The sequence below is a fragment of the Aotus nancymaae genome, unplaced genomic scaffold, assembly GCF_030222135.1.
Source record: "Aotus nancymaae isolate 86718 unplaced genomic scaffold, 86718_ANA_hifiasm-v0.15.2.pri h1tg000003l, whole genome shotgun sequence".
In the NCBI taxonomy this organism is placed as follows: Eukaryota; Metazoa; Chordata; class Mammalia; order Primates; family Aotidae; genus Aotus; species Aotus nancymaae.
This window is the reverse complement of record NW_026988414.1, coordinates 57620001-57635556: the sequence shown is the minus strand read 5'-3', so window position 1 is coordinate 57635556 and position 15556 is coordinate 57620001. Positions and strand designations below refer to the sequence as shown.

The 15556-nt window shown below is 41.3% G+C and overlaps 1 pseudogene; it reads left to right on the top strand.

Moving 5' to 3' along the window:
• Positions 1-6610: 6610 nt before the first annotated feature.
• LOC105718042 (ATP synthase subunit d, mitochondrial-like) lies at positions 6611-7088 on the top strand (annotated as a pseudogene).
• Positions 7089-15556: the final 8468 nt, after the last annotated feature.

Below are 15556 nucleotides of genomic sequence, written 5' to 3'. Positions count from 1 at the left end.
ATCCTCACTTGGGTCCTGTCATTTTCTGCTCTGTGATTGCCAGTTGTGCCAGACAACATCAACTGGACCGGCAGAGGGTTGGTGAGATTGACAAGGTCCTCTGGGGAAAGCTGAGAGCAGAAGGCCCTGCAAACTCATTTCAGCCATGGGCCTCTCTCTTGCCATGTTTTTCTCCCTGGCTGCAATCAAACCAGCAAAGGCTGGTACTGGTTCAGTGGCATCACCCTTGCAGTTTAAGTATGCTATCTTTGATTGTTGAGCAAAAGTCATGTTCATCTGAGAGAAGGCTTTGGAAGGTTCTCTGTTCATCCCTTTCCTCCTTAAATTCTCAGGCTCATGACCCAAACCAACTCACTGCAAACTTACTCTGAGTGCTCCACAAGGGCGAGAGATAGGAGCAAGCATTCTGCAATTTTTCTTGTGCGCAAAGAATCAAATGCAGTCGATTTAACTTCATCAAATCACTGACAAGTGCTGATACAGACGATGGAAAATATGCAAGGCCAGAGAACAGCCAAAATCCTACAGTTTCTATCAGTATTAAAGCCAGATGTTCCACTGACTGTTTGCATTTGATAAAACCCGACGACAAAGGCTTCTGCCTGGGATCTGTGGATCCCAGGTTCCATTCATCAGCGCATGGTTCATGTGGCTATACACCAGGCCAACTGGATAGCATTTAATGCAGCACCAGGCCTTCTGTGAAGACAAAACCGGTCCTGCTTTGTCTGTGGGCTTCTATAGGTTGTTGTGACTTGAACAGATCTGTTTACGCTACATTTGCTATGGCAACGTTTATCTGATATGGACAAAAGATTCTTGAATTAATAACACTTGACTCAGGCCTATGATTCAACAAGAGGTATTCAAACCATTTAAGTGAAGGCAATGTTTTCTCTGAAGCCAATTAATACAGCAACAAACCTTTGGCTGAAGTGATCCAGAGTGCAGCATGTAAGTGTTACCATGTTCTGTAAACCATCAAGCCAATCCTGCAGTGAGTGACTGAAGCGGGAAAAGGGAAATAAATGCACATTTAGTTGGCATGAACCTCAGATCATAGCCTGGGCAATTTCACGTTTTAAGGGGGACCTGCAGAGGTGGCTTTTGTTCAGTCTGACAACACTTTTGACCTCAGCTGAAAGTGTAAGAGGGCCCCGAACACAGAAATGACTGTGAATTCACCTTCCAACCTCCTTTGCCCCCTTGACAATTGAAGGCTGTAGCTGGCCTAGTCCTCCTTCAACCTGCCCCTGAGCTGTAGCCCCCACAAGGGTCGGGTGACTTGATTTGATGGCAGATCTTTCCTGAGAAGCAGATGTAGCCCCAGGGACTCAGGTAAATGGCTTTCCCTCCTTTCCCCCTAAAGCTCCCAAACAGAGGTTTCCTTTTCTTTCCTCCATTGAAAAATTGCCAGCACTCTATAATGTACAGCTAACCCAAAACCAGGCAACGGAGAATGATGTTAATTTAAACTTCTGCCTTATTAAGTAACAAAACCCAGAAATAATGTGATCAAAGCCAAAAGACACAAACTTCTGCCATCTTTCTTGAGATAAAAGCAGTAAAACACCCATTAAATGAAGGAGGCTTGGACACTTAATAAAAATAGCTAATTAAGTGTTGGAGTAACTTAGCATTTTGCCTCACGAGTCCTGCAATACTCAAGACTAGCCTGTATCCCTTCCAATCTCACTCCTTCCTGCTGTGGTTCAGGCCATCACATAATTCTTTTTTCATTCCCTTCATTATGTGCCAGAGACTGTTGTATGTACTGGGAGTACAGAAGTGAACAGTAGACCAGATTCTGGCTCTCGAGCAACTTATACTAGTAATAGTGGAGTTGGTGAGCAGGACAGAACAAGCAGGTGTTAAATTCTTAGACAAAATAAATCAGCATAAGAAGAATGAATGGGGATGGGAGGAGACAGAGGCTGCGTCTTGGCCATCTCATCAGAATCCTGAAATGCCCATGACAGTTTCTTCCTTGGAATGGACCCTTTCTCCTTTTGTGTGTCCTGTTATGGGCTCAATTTTTCAACGATGTGGGTGAATTCAGCGCTATACAAGTTTCCTTTTCTTCCTCCTTCTCCTCTTACTCCTCCTCCTCCTCTTCTTCTTCTAGTCTGCAATATTTTTGAAAATGCCTACCATATGCCAAGTGTACAGAAAATAAAAGACGCCTAGTGCTCACCCAACCAGGGCCCACCATCTGGTTATGAAGGTGGATGCTCACATCGATAACCCTGATATGTATAAAGCTGTGGTTTCCGAACTCTGCTGGGCGACAGAGCTATGAGTGGTGGGTTTAAAATGCAGATGCCTGGAATCCACCCCAGATCCTGCCAAATGAAGTAGTGTAGAGTGGGAGGGGGATGGAAACACTTGAATTTTAATCAATCCCCCCGCTCCATTAATTCCAACGTATAACAAATTTGACACAAAGATTGAGATCTACAGTATCAAGGAAAAAACACCAGACTTAAAAGGCAGAAGTTACTAAAGCTCCCTGGGACAGACCCACAGCCTTATTTGGTTTGGGATTCTGAGCTTTTAATAGTAGCTAGACCCAGGTGCAACTCAATCAATGGAAACATTAATGAAAGAAGATATAACTTCCAATCCAGAACAAATTTGGTCCAGGTTCCTCTTTAATGAAAGAAATAGTATCACCTCTGATTAGTCTTGTGTAACTTAAATGAAATAAAATATGAAAGAACTATTATTGTATTTTGCAGATAATAGATGTTCTGAAATTGACAGTTTTCACTAGTCTTGGCTTCCTTCTGAAAGATCAATGTGGTAAAAGTTGCAGGATTTAACTAGCACTCCAATTTTCCTTCTGTTTTTTTTTTCCTATGAGCAAGAAAATAAGAGAAAAGCATTCTTATTTCCCATTTTTCTTGCTAGTCAATACTAACGGATGGATTTTTTTTCTTTTGCCTCCAGCCATTTTGATGAGAAAAGCACAATTAAGACTCATCACTAGAAGCTATGTACACACTAGTAGCCAGGAAAATCTAGAAACGTGGGTTAAATGGACTATTCAGGATCAACTGACCCAAGCCTTTCTGTCTTTTACATCAGAAATCTGAGGCCCAGAGAGGGCAAGTAATTTGTCCACAGTCACAGAGCCAGCTAATGGCAGAGCTGAGACAAATACCTAATGAAATGGTGATTTTCAAATTTTCTCTCTGTGATCTTGTGCCCCAAGCATCATGAAGGAGATAGAGAGTGGGTGAAAAAAGTGGAGGGTCTCTCCAGTCTTACCTCAAATAGAGAAAGTCAGGTTTTTATCTCTTTTGTATAGTTAAACGTTCTCAGCATAATTTCGTTTGAAGACACAATTTTACCACTAACGATAGTTGAAAACCCCTGCACTGTACCACCCTGTCATTTTCGTATTATTTGTTTCCTTCCTACTGCCTCACTCATTGCAACTATTATAAGAAAGCAATAAGATAATTTTAGGCATTGTGCTTGGAGCCTAGAGTTTGCTTGTTATCTTCCATCCAAATGTCCTCCTTCCCTAACAGAAGATCAAAACATCATGAAACTTTCACTGAACAAGTGCAAGAGAATAAATTAATACAATGAGACCCCATCGGTTTAAGATTACAAGCTCTTAGGGGATAGTGAAAACCAAATAAGAGAAGTCTTCTCAAATATAGTGTTATAGATTTGGAAATAATTAATTAGCTCTTCATTATCAGAAAAAGATTTCAAATCTGCTTACGGTTAGGTTAATTTACTTTTCCATTTTCCCTGTAAGACTTTTTAACCAAAGATAAGTAAAAAGTCTAGATAGGATTAAAGGTAGATGTGCCAGGGGCTGCTACTTGCTTACCCAATGGACATTCTCTCCTTGTGAACAAACATCAATTTTACTAAAGGAGGAAATGGGCTCATCTAAATATGTATCCAACCTCCCTTGCAGTTGGGGGATGTCATGTGACTATATTATGATTAATGTGATAGGAGGAGAAATGAGAGAAGAACTCCCCAAATGTCTCTTAAAACAAAAATTGGCATTTATTTTTGCCTTTTACTCACCAGGTTTCCTAGTCTGAACATGGACATGATTGCTGGCATACCAGCAGCCACCTTAAGAGCAGGAGGATAAGAGTTATACCCTAGAGCTGGGTGCGATGGCTCACGCCTATAATCCCAGCACTCTGGGAGGACAAGGCAGGTGGACCACTTGAACCCAGGAGTTCAAGACCAGCCTAGGCAACGTGATGAAACCTCATCTCTAAAAGAAATGCAAAAATTAATGGAATGTGGTGGCACAAGTCTGTAGTCCCAGCTACTTGGGAGGCTGAGGTGGGAGGATCACTTGAGCCAGAGAGATCTGATTGTGTCCCTGCACTCCAGCTTGGGCAACAGAGCAAGACCCTGTCTCAAAAAAAAAAAAAAATAGTCATATGCCACAAATGGAAGAGCAAAAAGCTAGAAAGGCCTCAAGTCTTTCACGGCATCAGCCTGAGTGCCCATCTGCAAATGTGTTTTACGTGAGACAAAAGTAAACCCCCAATGTCTTCGTCACCGTTTTGTCATTGTGGTGGTTGTTTGTTTTATTTTCTAATATTTGTTGCTAGCAACCAAACAGAATCCATAGCTTAGTAGGCAAACCAAAATACTATAAATGAAGCTGAGCTTAAAAGCATTTCCTATGTAACGGGAAGCATTATCTGCCAAAAATCTGCCCAAGAAAGCCCGTGCAGGTGAGACTTCCTGACTTTTTTATGTTTTTCCAGCACTGAAAGGTTGGAAAGTGCACATGAACAGTAAAGTACGTGGGCAGTTATCCAAAGAGAATCATTTTATGTTTACCCAGCACTGTACAATGAATAGTGCTGGATACGTGTTGTCCATGTGTCTTTTTTCCTAGGACTCAAAGAAAGTGAAAACTCAAATCTTTTTCAAGACAGACTTACTATATGTTAAAAGGCCATTTAGGGCACACCACTAACTCTGACAAGACCATTTTCAGGCTTGTCATGTGACTGTAATATCAAATGACATCCATATCTACCACCTCTTTGCTGAGCCTCTGTATCAGTGTTCTTAGGCAATAGAGACAAAAAGCATAAAACCACTGAGTCTCTAGTAGGACTTCCAAAGCAATGACGAAGCATAGAAAGTGTACACCGAACACGTTTGCATATGTGTCAGGCATGGAGAACAGCAGTCAAACAGAGCATGTCTTTTCAAGTCCTGAAGTTGACTAATGAGCTGGGTGGAAAAATGGCATTGAGAGTGTTTCCTTCTGGTCTCTGCAAGACAGAGGCAAGCAGCCACCCTCAAAATATCTGTTCAGCAAGGCACTGGGGAGATCAATGGGGAGCTCAGAGACACAAAGATACAGTTATCAGCAGACAGAGCAGCAAACCGGAGAGCCAAGGGTGCGGTCACCTGAATGCTAGAAGCAGCCTACGTCAAAGACCTTCAGTGAAGACCCCAAATAGGAAGGACCTATACTGGACAATGATGCTGATGGACACATAAAAGATTGTGATCTGCTTGGTGGCATTTTTAATTTCTATAGGCAGGCAACGCTCTATACTTACATAATAAGAAAGATTATACAATATAAGTGTGTAATTGACAGATATACAATATATCCTATGAGTTAACCAAGAAAAGTGAGGCTTTCAGAGGTTAAATAAGTTGTCCAGCGTCACATACCTCATAAGTGACAGCCAATATTAAGACTCGCGGCTGTCTGCCTCTAAAACCCATACCTATAAATCCTACACCATGCAAACTCTCTGAGAGGAAGACCTTCCCAAAGTTGGTGGCTAGGGGCCCTTACTGAATAGTTGTAACTAAAGCATGGGCCCTTTTGCTTTGATGAAAAGGTTGGTGCTAACCTTTTAAGTGGCAGTAAAAAGTGATGCACAGCATTGGAGTGTGGAAGTGTTCTTGTGTTCCGAGAAGAACATGTGCTGTGTGTTGACTTCTCCAGCAGATGCATGAGGTACATGGGAACAGTGTGTTGGATGACAGCCTGCAAGTTTTAACTCCAACCAAAGTATACAAATGCATCTTATTGGAGGTGTTTTAGGGTGGTTGTGACCATATATTAAAATTTGGACTTTATGCCTCAGGAATGGGGAATAAGCACAGGGAAAGTAGAGGAAGCCACAATCTAGAAAAATCATGGAATTGCTTGGTTTGGACACCACCAAAGCTTAACTGTCTCTGTGACAGTGATCGTCAATGCATAATTTGAGCTTATTGCAATGTTGAAAATAGTTCGTGAATCCCGAATTTCCATATTCATGAATCTACAAGGAATCTAAAGACTCTAAGTTGAAAAACAACGAGCCTGGGGAAATTCACTATGGGGAAAAGTGCAGAGGGTGACGGAGAGAGCGCTATCACAGAGACAGTTAAGCTTGTTTGGTGGTGCCCCATACCAAGCAATTCCATTACTTTTCTAGATTATGGCTTCCTCTACTCTCCAAAACCTCTGATTGTTCCCCATTCCTGAGGTATAACATCCAAATTTTAATACATAGCCACGATCGCTAAAAAAAAAATCCAATAAGAGTTGCTAGTTGCTGCTGTGGACCATGGGCTGCCGGGGTCAGTGAAGGATCCCAAGATGACTGGGCGAAAACTTGCTCTAAAAACCATTGACTGGGTAGCTTCTTGGGAGATCACACCGTGAAGCCAAAAGGCCATTGCTAATTCCCTGAAATCTTGGAATGAGACCCTCACCTCCAGGTTGGCTACTTTACCTGAGAATCCACCAACTATCGACTGGGTTTACTACATGGCCCATGTGGCCAAGGCAGGCTTAGGGGATGATTTTGAGAAGTTGAATGTCCTGAAGCTTTCTGTACAGGAGAATAAATATACTGCCCAGGTGGATGGTGAAGAAAAGGTGTGAAAACTTGTGCTGAGTGGGTGTCTCTCTCAAAGGCCAGGATTGGAGAATATGAGAAACAGCTGGAGAAGATGAGTAACTTAATCCATTTGATAAGATGACCATTGAGGACTTGAATGAAGCTTTCCCAGAAACCAAATTAGACAAGAAAAAGTATCCCTAGTGGCCTCACCAACCAATCAAGAATTTCTAAAACTGAGTCCAGGAGAAGCTCTGGTCCTTATATTACACATTCTGGACATTAAAAATAAAAATAATTACATAGAAAAGAATCCAATAAGATTCATTTATATACCTTGGTTGGAGTTTAAAACTTGCAAGGTATCTTCCCTCCCACCGCCTTAATGTACCTCATGTGTTTACTGGAGAAGCCAACACACAACACGTTCTTCTCAGAACATGAGGACACTGCCACACTCCAGTGCTGTGCATCACGTCTTACACCACCTAAAATGCCCTTTCCTTGTTCCCCACATGGCAAAATATTACCTCTTCTTAAAGGCCTAGATCAAATGCCACCTCCTTCTAGAAGCTTTCTTCAGGCCTAATGCCCTACTTAACCTCTGCGTTGCCCAAACTGAATTGCCCCAAGAGAATGTATCGCCCTTTTCTTAGGTCTCTATTTGATATTGTATTGTTGTTTATTTATTTTGCTTAAGTGTGTCTGTGAGCTAAGTAACATAATTTATTCATATATGAATCTCCAGAATCTTTCAAGTTTCTGATACATATTGGACAATGAAGATGGAATGCTTGAATAAAGTTTTGTAATATGTAAAAATTATATATATTTATTGTATACAATATGGTGTTTTTTTGTTTGTTTTTTGAGACAGCGTCTTGCTCTGTTGCCCAGGCTGGAGTGCAATGGCATGATCTCAGCTCACTGCAACCTCTGCCTCCTGGGTTTAAGTGATTCTCATGCCTCAGCCTCCCAAGTAGCTGGGATTACTCTCTTGGGATGCCACTATGCCTGGCTAATTTTTGTATTTTTAGTGGAGACAGAGTTTTGCCATGTTGGCCAGGCTGGTCTCAAATGCCTGGTCTTAAGTGATCTGCCCTTCTTGGCCTCCCAAAGTGCTGGGATTACAGGTGTGAGCCACCATGCCTGGCCAATATGATGTTTTGAAATAAGTATACACGTGGAACGCTTAATCAAGCTAATTAACCTTTGATTGGCTGGGTGAATGTCTCAGGTGTAACCAGTAATCCAGGTGCTCCCCTTTTGGCACTCACCATTCTGAACTTCGAGCTACTGATTGCTGAACAGATACTATGGTGTGATCTCATTCATTCCATCTTCAGCCAGCAAAAGAGTCTGCTGAATACTTAGTGGAAATGTGTCTCCTTATAACTTCTAACCCTTAGTCCAACTTGTGTTTCTTTGAACCTAAGTTACATCAGTCTTCCATTGATAGAAATTCAATATCTAACACTAACGGATGACCCAATCCTTCCAGCTAAGCTTTTCAGATAAAATATCAACAGCGTCATCAAGCTCAGGTTTCCTTCCTACTTACTGTGCCCACAGTAACTTTCACATTCGCTCTTTAGAATAAAATACGGTTTTCCAAAAATTGGGGATGTCACAGCTACAGCTTTGTGATGAGAGTAGGAACTTGGTCAACCATTAGTCTTCAGGCTTCTTGTCACAGGTGTGTGGATTGGAGAGCATCTGCTTTTTCACGAAGAGCAGCTTACACAATTGAAGCCTCATGGGAGACAAGGTGTCCATCACTATGTGTGAGGCTTTGTGTCTGTGCTAACTGACCAGTTCATAGAAACAGAAGAGTTATCTAGGAAGGTTTCCTCAACTTCTCCTCATCAAGATATATTTAATACTCTAGATTACTCTCTGCTGTTGCTCCAGAAAAGAACTGAATGGTTTTCTTCTTCCATTTTTTTAAATTGGAAGCAAGGAATACATTACCTGAGCAATATGACCATGCCATATTTGGCTGTGCTTGTTGGGATAAGGAGTGTCTACCTTTAAAAGCAAATAAATAAGTGGTTTTAAAGGATCCCACAAGAGAAGCAACATAAATAATTACACTAACCTTCAGTAATCATTTGGGATCCATCTGGGGGAGAACGGCACAACCGAAAACCCAAGCCTAACAGTTCGCCTCTGCAGGGGAAGCTCCAAAAAGCTCAGCCTGGGTCTCAGTGATTCTCAACTCTGCACATTTGATTCACCTGCGGAGCTGTTACCACGAGCCAGGCCCACTCCCTTATGAAATTCTAATGTGAAGCCAGTGTTGAGAATCACTGGCATAGAAAGAGAATGGTGGCCTGTGGAAGTGGGGGTCACCAGAGAAGCGGGGAACCTTTCAGAAAGAAAGTCTCCAGCATCAGCAGAGAGTGGCTAATTTTGCTTATTACCCAAGAGCCTTGGACCACTGTGTCTCTTGTGTCCTTGGGTGAATAAAACCCATATGGCCCTGAGTGACCAAGCCAGTCATCACTTGGTGGTGGCTGCAAACCAAGCAGCACATTCCCCCTGCTTGCTCCTCCCTCATAAACTTCTTGGGCTGCCAGATTTCCTCAGAGGAGCCTCAGGACACAAAACAAAAGGGTAGGTCAAGGCAGCTGTGGTAATAATACCTCCCAACCTGGTAGCCTTCCTTAACAATCATCCTCCACCTGAAACTGCACTCAGGATGAGACAGAGCAGCCCAGTAATCATGATCATATTGATAATTAAGTAAGTATCTGCTATGTGGCACCAAGCTAGATGCTTTACATATATTATATTTTTGCAAAGGTACATTATTTCTACTATCAATGGGGATATCGGAGCTCAGAATGATTAGTTAGCTTGCCCGAGATATACAAGGCTAGAACTAATTCAAATCTATCTGGCTCTGTAACTCACGTCTTTCTTTGCCATATTGCTAGGCCTTAACTCTTACCTTCTACAGAGTGTCATTACCTGATCCTCAAATTAAATGAAGTCAAACCCACGAGAAAACACCTTGGGAACGGTGGAAAGGATGGGGCTGAGAGATTAGTGAGTAGTGTCATTTATACTTCAATTTGTATGAGTTCTCTAACTCCCCTTCTGTCAGTGAGAAGGAGCCAGGCAGAGGGAGAGATCAGCTGGGATACCCTGGAGAACCAGAGTTGCATTCTACCAAGCACTGGGGAGGGAAGGGGAGAGGGAGGGAGGAAAGGGGAGAAGGAGGGGAAAAGGGGGGGAGGGAGGGAGTGTTCAAAGAGGTCAGATAAGGCCAAGGTAATTTAACACGTATAAACTTTGCTTTCCCCCAACCCCCAAAATTTACTCCTCCTCTCTGCTCCTGCCAAGCAAAACTCTTTTAATTCTTGTAAGATTAACCAATAATCATGGGAATGCCAATAAGTCAAAGGCTAAGAACGGATTTCTAGTTTTATAGCAGCAACTTGAGAAACCTGGTCAGGAAGTTGGTGAGAAAAAGAGGTAGGGAGGGGAGGAGGAGTGTGGTCTGGAGTCAAAGGTGTAGTAAGGGGGAAAAAACAAGCAAACAAAAAGTTAAATTTTACTCTGTGCTGAGATTCCACTCTTTTGGGTCCTTGCTCGAAAAACAGCTTTTGTCCCATGGCAGCCAACTGGAGGGCCAGCACCTACATTTTAGGTTAAGCCAAGAAGTGAAAGACCTAACTTTTGGTTTAGCACGCAACATTCCCAAGATTGGATTGAGTTCTTCCCTGGTCTCCTCTTCTCTCATTCAAAGAAGGGGAGGTGGGTGCTCATTCTGACAGAAGAAGGGATCTTGTCTCTCCCTGGAGACCAAATCTACACACTGCTTCTTAAATCCCACCTTTGGCTTAATCAAAAGGCAACTGCAGGAAGCCAGCGGTCAGACGAACTTTCCCACAATACCAAGTTGGCACCATGTCAGGTCAGAAGAGTTCTCTGAAAGCCAATACAAACAGAGCCAGGCACATTTCCCAAAGGGACATCCCCTTTTCTTGGCCAATGTGATGTCCAGATTGTTTCTCAGCTTGGCTACTGCTCACACATCCATGCTGGTAAGCCAAGCCCTGGGGTTGATTTTTCAAATCTTCCCGAATGACAAGCCTCCTCCCTCAGCAGGGACTGAGAGTGAGGGTGATCTTGGGAATTGGGAAAGGGGAAACCCATCTTTTGCACCCTCCCTTTCCTCTATCCCTGTTGTGCACAGAAAGAGAAAATGAACACGGTGTGATGTGGAGGCGATGCCTGATGAAGGTGCACTGGAGGAAGGAAGGTTGTAATATGGTGCTAATCAGACAGGAGTCTGAGAATTTTAAGAAGACAAAGTCTGTTTTTACGCCCTTTGAAATTAGAACCTTAGGGGCACGAAATGCAGCCTTAATCCATGGGCTGTCCATAAATTCATCTATAAAAAGGTTAAGAGGAGAGAGATCCAAAACTGATCGCGACAATGACTCGCCTCCTTTCTGGTCTATTATGTACTAGGCATAATATATGATCTCATTTAAATCCCCACAACAAATCTTTAAGGTAGATCTTCTTGTCTCCTTTTCATAGATGAAGATACTGAGGTCTTGAGAGTTTTAGTAATTCACCCACAAATGTTGGCTGTCTTTGGGGCATTTGTCATTACTTGCCTCATTTATTTCTATTGAACTCGAGTTGCTCTCAGATTCTACTAACCAGGAAACACTCATTAGAAGCCCTGTCCTGAGCCAAGGGAAAAGAAAGCTTGGGCTGGTTTTGCTGACTCTTGTGTGCCCAGTGCAAATCCTGGTGCTGGCATAGTTGTTGTTAATAAGGTTTTATGAGAAAATGAAAATGGTCCATCTTGGCTCCTTCTTAAAAGTGAACCATCTTCCCTAAGTTGGAATTCAAGAAGCCTGAAAAACTAACGTCCAAGACATTGTTTAGTGCCAGATTATATGAGATTCATAAGTGTTTCATAAACGATGATCTTTCTCTCAAAAGTGTTTTACAGCAAGACTGGACTACACTCCTATGACCCGCCCCTTTCTAGTTGGCTGGATGAATTTCCATGCCTGTGGCCTCTGCTTATAAGCTTTTCATTTGCAAAAGTGTCAAGCCTGAAGATGACACTTAGTCATGTGAAATCAGGCACTTAATAATTCCTTGTTGAAAAATCACAGCAGTGGGGGTTTTTTTTTTTTAAACAACCATGATATATTTTAGGCTCTTATCTGTATTTATTTCCTCAGAAAACAAAAAAGGAACAAATAAACCAAAGTTAATAGGATCCCTTTTCGTCTTTTGCAGAAAAGGCAATTCAGATATACCTTCTTTAAAATAGTAAAATACATGTAATTTTCCATCCTCAAGACAAACAGCTCTCCTTTTGTGGAGAGACTTCTGAAAATAGATGCATCTGTGATAACGCCAGAGCTTTGACACTGATGTGTCTGTCCAAACTCACAGATCAGTTTTTCAGTATATTGTAGGTAGTCTGCTCTCCAGTGTGGCCATGATTAATTCTATCAGCTCTGAGGAGGAAGAGGAGGAGGCCATTTGGGATCCTGAACCCCCACCTGGTTATGCCTCACTGTTGACTTCCATACCTGCCCAGAGCAATATGCGTTGGCTTTGGCTTGCACAGGGCCAGGCATCGCCATCAATGGAGTTCATTGTTTTGCAGCAGGCACCTGCACGGCAGGCTTAAACAATAAGTCCATACCAAAAACCCCTCCTTTCTCCTCAGGGCACCTAGTGTGAAAGAAAACTTGTCGAGGCCTGGAAGCCCACTTTCATCATAATTAGGCTTCTGGGCCAACAGTTAACCACCAACGTCTCCTGGTGAACGCATGAAGCTACTTCCAAATCTTGGGTACCTGCAAAGCCAGGGGGCAAGACAGAGTTAGTATTGGCTCTGTGCTCCTCTAGCCTCTGAAGAATGTTAGGCTTGAAGAATGCAGAGCACTACGCATGCTGTAATTCTGCCCTGTGACTTCTGGATGCTTTAGTTTTCCCAAGGGCACAAAGCAACCTTAGGCGTTCTCACGATCCTCAGAAGTGTGAGAACATCATGAGTGGGAGACCTGGTCACCTATCTGAACCAGGTCTCAACCAGAGCCACAGGACAGCATCCCACACTGCAGTTCATGGCTTTTGTACTCAGGTACACCTGGGTTTGAATCTTGGGGCCACCATATTAATAATGCACGAATTTGGAGTAAATTGCTTCATCTCTGAATCTCTCTTTTCTCATCTGTAAAATGGAAATGATCATACTTATTTTTGAGAATTTAATTTAAAATAATAGCTGTAAAATATTGAGCACAGGTCCTAATCCATAGTAATAAGTCCTTAGTAAATTATAGCTATTACTCTGTTGTTTCACTATAAGCCCAATGATGAATTAAGTTTAAAAATACAGTGGTAGAATAACTGATAATACATTGAGTTTGGAATGTCCACCTTCACCAAAATGTATTGAGGTGTAATTTTGAAATTAAAATTGATGACCAAACTATTACACGTCACACAAATCCAAGGAAACAGAGATCAATGGTTGCTTTGGTTTGTAGTTAAAATTTGAGGTTAAGAGAATTCTGAAATCTTCAGGTTCTGTAATATTAAACACACACACATATGTCATTGGACCAAATTTTAAGACCTATGTTAAGCAGTTTAGGTCTGCCAGTCAAAGGCTATTTAAATCTATTATTTCCCACTATTTGTTGGAACAAATCACTTCATTTCTCTGTGCCTCAGTTTTCTCATCTGTAAAATAAGAGTATTACCCGTGTACTTCTCTTTCATCAGTCTTATGAGGATTAAATAAGAAAACACAAATAAAAGACTTAGCCCAGGGCATGACTCAGTAATAATTCAACAAATGGTAACTCTATTTACCCTTATATTCCTGCCAACAAAACTGTTTCCCTCTTATTTGAAATGTTTCCTGCCCTCTGCCATCCTCTGTGATGGACATTTGTTACTGTTAATAGGAAAATCTTGACATTGACAGCTTGGTGATATCTAACATGTGCTGTTAATTTGACTTATTTCTCCTCACAACCTTCCTTTAAGCTGAACAGAGAATGTGCACTGAGGCTTCTCACCCGAGGGGCAGCCTGTGGGAATGGCGCTGCAGCAACAGAGAGCAAGAAGGGGAAATGCACCAAAGCCAGGGTGGCCCACGGGGATGGCGGCGGTCCAGGTAACACACTCATGATTAGATTGGTATTCCCAGTGAGGACACAAGCTAGAACCTAGTTTGATTTCAGGCTACCCAGGAAAGAGATCCATGTGAATATTAATGTGATCTCTACTGGAACAATGGGTTTGTGTCTTCACAGGCGGGATTCCAGTACTCTTTGGATTTGGTGGTATACATTTTATTCCAAATCTCAAAACATATTTGGGTCTTTTTCTGCTTAAATAATAATCTTCTATGCTAAATTTTTATAAGAACATAAAATTAAACAGGCTTATAAGTTTAACTAAGTCAATTTTATAAGAGTAGATATAATTTGAACTTCTCAGGAAAACTGAAGATATATGTATATGTTGTATTTGTGAACACAAATGTATCAGCAAAAAAGTCAAGAACATTTAAGAATTGTTTCATCTCTACTATATTCTGTTTAACTAGTTATTTAGTTCATTAGTTAAGAGCTAGCTATAATTATGTGACGACTGTGGAGCTAGATCTAAAATGGAAAACTGAGTTTATTTTAAAAAACTGTGGTCTTAATTCTTTCCTACTACCTGAGGACGTTATTTGCATTCTTTTTTGTCTTTTGGGTTTTCCCCCTAATTTTACTATGATTCTTGCTTTTTCCAGGTTTTGTTGAATATGTTAAAATATTAATATTTGGGTTCATTAAAGGTGGTTGATTGCTTTCTAGTTCGTATATGTTGTTTCTTGCAAAAGAAGAAAGCAAAGGTGACTATTGCTTCCTTTCCCTTCATTTACCCTGCCTATGATGTCTAGAGGATAGAAAGTACAACTAAAATTAGGTTTAACCGTACATTTCTTAAGATGCATGTTTTTCTGAAAACTCTGCAATGGAAAAGAGTGTTTATGTTTACAAATAGGGCGAGATATGTTTAAGTTGTCATTATCTAATCTGAACACTAATTTGGAACTGATTACTTTGCTGGATTATGAAACAATCTCAGCAGTTTCATAAATAAAAGTTCACCATACACCCATATACTCCCACTTCTGTGCTTTCCTGAAATCCAGTTTACATTGTCTTGTGTAGAATATGCCTTAATAAAAATCAACTTTTTAGCATAGAAAAATCAATCATTCTTGATTCAATCAGTCTTCTATTTAATAAATCAAGCGATAATTATAAGGCAGTTAAAATGGGAATATTGAAATTTACTGGATAGCTTGGTAAGGTACTGGAAACACCAGGCTGCTTATGTGATTTTTACAAATAAGAAAAAGAACTGAGGTATAAAATGGATTTTGTGCTGAAATTTTATTTTCAAATATTTTAATTTGAATTTCTTATTATGCCAAAGTTCCAACATTGTCATTTTTTTGTTTGTTTTTGAGACAGGGTGTTACTCTGTCACCCAGGCTACAGTGCAGTGGTAGTGCAATCTTGGCTCACTGCAGTCTCAACTTCTAGAGCTCAAGTCTCCCACCACAGCCTCCTGAGTAGCTGGGACTACAGGCACATGCTACCACAGCCAGTTAAGTTTTGTATTTTTTGTAGAGATGGGGTTTC